This window comes from Prinia subflava, assembly GCF_021018805.1.
Source record: "Prinia subflava isolate CZ2003 ecotype Zambia chromosome W unlocalized genomic scaffold, Cam_Psub_1.2 scaffold_36_NEW, whole genome shotgun sequence".
Lineage (NCBI taxonomy): Eukaryota > Metazoa > Chordata > Aves > Passeriformes > Cisticolidae > Prinia > Prinia subflava.
Window position 1 is genome coordinate 1,603,959 of NW_026960611.1, and position 6,126 is coordinate 1,610,084.

Sequence of the window (6,126 nt, forward strand, 5' to 3'; positions counted from 1 at the left end):
GTCACCTTGTCCTGTGTGGTCACAGCATAACCAGTCATTCTTTTACCATTTTTCACAAAGCTACTCCCATCTGTGAAGAGTTCCCAATCTGGATCTTCTAGGGGCCTGTCCTTCAAATCTGGTCGACTAGAATGGACTTCTTCAATTGTTTGTAAGCAGTCATGTTCAGGCATACCGTCAATTAACGTGGGAGACAAAAACATAGCCGGGTTAACGACAGAAGTGGTTTTCAAAGTAACGTCATCCTGCTCTAGCAGCAGTGCTTGATACTTAAGCATCCGGCTACCAGATAACCAATGTACCCCCTTTTGCTCAAGTACAGCTTCTACAGCATGGGGTACATACACCACAATGTGTTGCCCAAGGGTGAGCTTTCGGGCTTCTTGAATCAGGATGACAGTGGCTGCCACAGCCTTCAGACACCCTGGCCAGCCTTGGGCAACATGGTCTAGCTGTTTAGAGAAGTAGGCCACAGCCCTCCGTTGGTTCCCAAGCCGCTGTGCTAGTACCCCCAAAGCCATATTCAGTCTTTCATATGTAAACAGTTCGAAAGGTTTAGTTAAGTCTGGCAGACCCAGCGCCGGAGCTGACATCAGAGTGCTTCAGCTGTTTAAAAGCTGCTCTGCTTTTTTCAGTCCATATAATAATCCCTCTCTCAGCATCCTTTAAGGCTTCATATAAGGGTTTTACCAGCAGCCCATAGTTTGCTATCCACAACCGACACCAACCTACCATTCCCAGGAAGGCTTGCATTTCCCTTGTAGTGTGGGGCTCTGGGAGTCGACAGATGGCTTCTTTCCGTTCTTTGCTGAGCTGACGATGTCCACGAAAAATCTCAAGCCCCAAATAAACTACCGTTTCTTTAGCAATCTGTGCTTTGTCTTTTGAAACTCTATACCCACTCAGTCCCAAAAAATTTAATAAACTTACAGTAAGTTGTATACAGTCCTCTCTGGTTCCGGCGGCAATCAAGATGTCGTCTACATACTGTAGAATAACTGCTTTTGGCTCCTGTCTTTTCCAGTCCTCTAATTCCTTTGCTAGCTGATTTCCAAATAGAGTCGGCGAGGACTTAAAACCCTGTGGTAGCACTGACCAGGTAAGTTGACTTTTTCTCCCTGTCTGAGGGTTTTCCCACTCAAAAGCAAAAAGCTCTTGGCTGTTTTTATGCACAGGAATGCAAAAAAAGGCATCCTTCAGGTCCACCACAGTAAACCACCCTAACTCGTCTGTCAGCGCAGTCAAAAGAGTATAGGGATTGGCTACTACTGGGTGTATGTCCTCTGTAATCTTATTAATCGCTCTTAGATCTTGTACTAATCGGTAACTCTTACCATCAGCTTTCCTAATAGCTAAAATGGCAGTATTAAATTTTGACTCACATTGCACTAATAAACCATGTTCTAAGAATTTTTCAATTATAGGCATTAGTCCTTTACGGGTCTCTAATTTCAAAGGGTATTGCTTTTGCCTTACTGGTGTAGCTCCTGGTTTGAGTGTAACAATCACTGGTTCTGCACGTTTGGATCTTCCTGGGATATCACCAGCCCACACTATTGGATTTACCTCCTTCTCAACTTCAGCGGGGATTTCATTATGTCTTTCCTGCACAAAAAGTGCAGCAACTTCAATAAGTTTAGATTCAGGTATTATAACTTGTACACCCTTTCCCTTTTTAAACTTAATTTCTACTTCCAATGTTTCTAGTAAGTCCCTCCCCATCAATGGTCTAGGGGAGGTAGGCATATAGAGGAATTGGTGGTTTACCAAATGCTTTCCCAATTTAAAGTCTAAAGGTTCAAAGAAAGGCCGTGTTTCGCTTACCCCGGTTGCACCGATAACATGTGCAGTATCGTGACTCAGTTTCCCTTTTAAAGTATTTAACGCAGAGTAGGCGGCTCCAGTATCTACTAGAAATTCAACATCTTCATTCCCCAGCTTAGCTATAACCGAGGGCTCTGCTGGGGGGTTAACCCTCGGTCCCCATCATTCAGATCCTGAGCCGCTTGAAGTTTGCACTACTGGGAGCTGGGGGACTGAGGATTTTCCTTTCAACACTGGACAGTCCTTTTTCCAGTGCCCCACATTCTTACAATATGCACACTGGTCTTTTTCTGCAGGGGGAGCTTTCTTGAATGGCTTTTCCTGAGCTGCCTTCTTACCAGGTTGGAATTTACCTCTCTCATTTGGACCTCTATCTCGAAACACTTTCCAGGCCACTTCTAGAAGTTTATCTAGATCTCGAACTCCCTCTATCTTTTGCAGTTTTCTTCTTATATCATTTGTAGCTTGACCCATAAACAGCAAAACCAGATGTGCTTTCCCATCACCTGATTCAGGGTCTAAATCAGTATATTTGATGGCAGTTTCTCTCAACCTGTTTAAAAAATCAGTAGGTGATTCATCATAATTTTGCCTCACTTCATAAAGTTTTGACCAATTTATAGCTTTAGGAACACCATGCTTCAACCCATACACCACAAGGTTTTGGTATCGTTTTAACCTTTCCATCTGTCCTGGTACATTCGGGTCCCACTCTGGATTTTCAAGCGGAAATATCTGAGTGACAGTACCTTGAAGCAGCCCACTAGCTATGCCCCCTTCCACGAAAGTAGTAATGGCCTTATTAACCATTCGTCTCTCAGTAGGATCAAGTAATGTGTCTAACATAGAATTCAAATCAACCCAATCAGGATTTTGGGAGTTAACAGCTCGCTCTACTAGTTGTGCTACTTTATCTGGGTTCTCCTTATACTTCCCCACAGTGGTTTTCCACTGTTCTAACTCTATGAGGGAGTATGGGACCTTCACATATACTGGCCCTTGATTACCGACAGCTTGTCTCAGCGGAGCTTGCAGAACTGGCTCTCTTTCTTTTTTCCTAGTACGTCGGGCAATTGGGCTCCGCTCTCTAATCGCTCTTCTTGCTATCTTTCCCCTCCTTCGCCTACTTGGGGCAGCGCTGATCTCATCAGTTTCGTCCTCAGTTTCTTCCCCCTCAGAGCTGTCAGACTCGGTTGTAGCCAGTTGCCCAGCTCGGCTAGTCCCAATTCTGGAAAGAGTCACACAAGACTTGCTCCGGCAAACCCTCTGTGCTGCATGTCTACTGTCCTTGAAGGTATCGTCCCCGGAGGCAGCTCCTTGGCCTTCGGGGTTGCTATAGTAACTCACAGGCCTAAGGACGGGGGAGGCACCCCTCCCCCTTCGGGAAGTTCCCTCCCTGCTGTCTCCGTGAAAGGCTCTATCCCTCTGCCGGTCTTCTCTGGGCGGCTGGACAGCCCCACAGTCTCTCCCCCCTTTCCCCGCCCCTTGGGGTGGCGAAGGAGGTGGCGACAGGGACGGTGCCCGTCGCTGCCGGTCCGCGCCTTCCTCCCTCTTCACCGACCGGGGCCTGGCCCGAGCCGCCCGCGCCCCCGCCGCCACCCCCCTTTGCGACGGTGACTGAGGGGACGGCAGGGAAGGGGCCGCCCCTTGGCCCGAGCCTGCTGCAAGCGCGGCTGGGACCGGCCCCGCCCTCATGGCAGGCGCAATCAGATCGGTCTCTGCCTCCTCTGGGTTCCTATACATGTTGTTAATGGTCAGTTTTTTCTTTTTACCCTCCAAGACCAATATATTTTCTTTCTTATCACCCAAGTCCTGTTCGCAAGCCAACACCATAAAGAGCCGAGCATATTTTAACTCCTCAAAAGCCCTGTCCCAGCGCAGGCAGGACATCAAATCTGATATCAATTTTGGATCTGCACTGCCAAATCTAGGCCATGTCTTTCCATTATCTAATCGATACGTCGGCCACATCCTCTCCGACAGCCTAATAAGCTTAGGCATGGAAAGGCCCGATTCCTCCCCGACCAAATACACCCAATTTTTCATTATCAATCCCAGAGGGCTATCTCTCGGGATGATATCATTATCCCCTTCGCCAGAGAACACACAGCCCATTCTGATATTCACAACAAAGAACAAAACAAATATTCCTAGTACCCCCCTTTATTCACTCACGTGCCTCTGTTTCAAAGGTTCTTGGCTCCGGCACTTCTGGACCTCTGCTGGCAGGGTGAAGGCGGGCGGAGGGGGGGGTGCTGCCTTCTTTTGGTCCACAGAAGATTTCCCAGACGCCTCCTTCTCCTGGCTGGCTCGCCAAAATTAATGATGCCTTGAGGCTGAAACAGAGACTAGAGTGAAAGGAACAAAATGAGTGTTTATTCAAGCCCATGCCCTTGCGTCTCCGGACCCACAGAGGTGGCCCAACCCGAATATTCCCAAGATGGAGACGAAAAGGGGCTTGTCCCCAGGTCTTACCCCTTTTACAAGTTTCCATTCATTTGCATATAGCAATGTACCGTCCAATCAATAACCCCGAATCACCAAACACCCCCCTCTCGACTTGCCCTTCTCTTCCAGGTTGTTTATACTCGGGCCTGGAGCTTAGAGACAATGTCCTTGAAAAAGGTCGCCCTACCCCCATCACCCTGTGAAGATCCTAGCACCACTCAGTGCTATCAGACAAAACAGAAAAAACCCAGCCCTAAGGCATCATGACCTACAACAAGCTTTTGTTTTTTTCAGGTGAAATGTTTGGATTTAAGTTTCTGGACCATTTCACAGTGAATAATTTCCAGTTCAATTTCTGATCTTTTTGCACTTGTACAGGCAGTCTTAAACTTACCAGAAAGATATAAATGAGCAAACATTTCATTAAAAATGAAGATGCTTATGACAATACCTATTCTTCCAAAATGGAACCACCTGAGCTTTTCGAATAGCTGGTGACATCCATTAGCACTTCTCTCAGATATTTAAAATATTTTGCATCTGTTTATACACACTCATTACAAAGTAGTTAAGAGCCTATGGGATCACACAGACACATTTTTGCAAATTAAAAAATATCAAAATGAGTTATGGAAGAAGCAGAGATGACTTTGTAATAAGCATCTAAGCCTTAAACTTTCCCTATCCTCAGACACTGCAGACACCCCATTAGCTGAAAGCTGTTTAGTCTGTAACCTTCCAGAATATGACATTTTGAAACTCTATGCTATACATTCTGTGAGAAGTCCAGCCAGCCGTGCCCAATTACACTACTCCAATAAAGAGCAGAAATCAGTCATTTTTTGGCAGACATCTCTGAGGTCAAGTAGCTAAAAGAACTCAAAAATGGAGCATTTACATAAACAATGAGATCAGACAGTATTATATTAATATGCAATAAACTTCATGATAATATGTTTGCATATTTTCATGCCTGAAATTATCTCTAAGCAGCAAGTTTGGATTTGTCTTTCCTGAAGGAAATTTTATTGGGAATGGACATTTGGAATAAATTCCTTCAGTCTGCAAGATGATGGAAGATCAGTGAAAGGCTTCTACAGGCAGGGCTTCTAGAATAACAGAGAAGGCTTGGTTGGAGACACATGTCAAAACAAACACAATATGCATTCAACTTAAATATGTTTAGAGGTCTTCCTCAAAAATCAGTCTTCTTGGGAGTGATTCCAGTACCATCTCACTCCATGCATGTTTCTTCACATAACCAACCTCTTGGTCAGATCTCCAGTTTGTACATGTGTCTAATTGATTACTGAATACAAATTGAGGGTTACTATATTTTACATTGTTGGGTCCTAAGCCTGATTCAGAGTTCCAAAAGCTTCTGATTTTTTTTCAGGAAAGTGACTGTCACATGTCTTGGTCCTGTGGACACCTTGACAAATTAGATTGCTGAGCAATCACCAACTCTATGAAGTTTAACAAGAGCAAGTGACAGATTCTGTACCTGGGACAGGGCAACCCTGGATGTATGTACAGAGTGGGGAGCAAGTGGCTGGACAGCTTGCTCAACAAGGAAATACTGTCTGGGGAGATGTAAAAGTAACTGTGAAGGAAATATAGCAAGGAAGAATAAACATTTAGTGTGGGAACCTTGGGTTATCCATTAGTGGTGCACATGCTATGCCCATGTTTCAGTCCAAAGTTGGTGTCACCAAACTCCAGGCTGTAGAAAAAAGGTCTGTATGAGCTCATTCAATAAGACAAATGTAATCAAATGTCACACAAATATACATGAGCATGAACAAAGAAGGCAGCATAGAACAGATGGTGGGTCATCTGCAAAACGAGATGTAA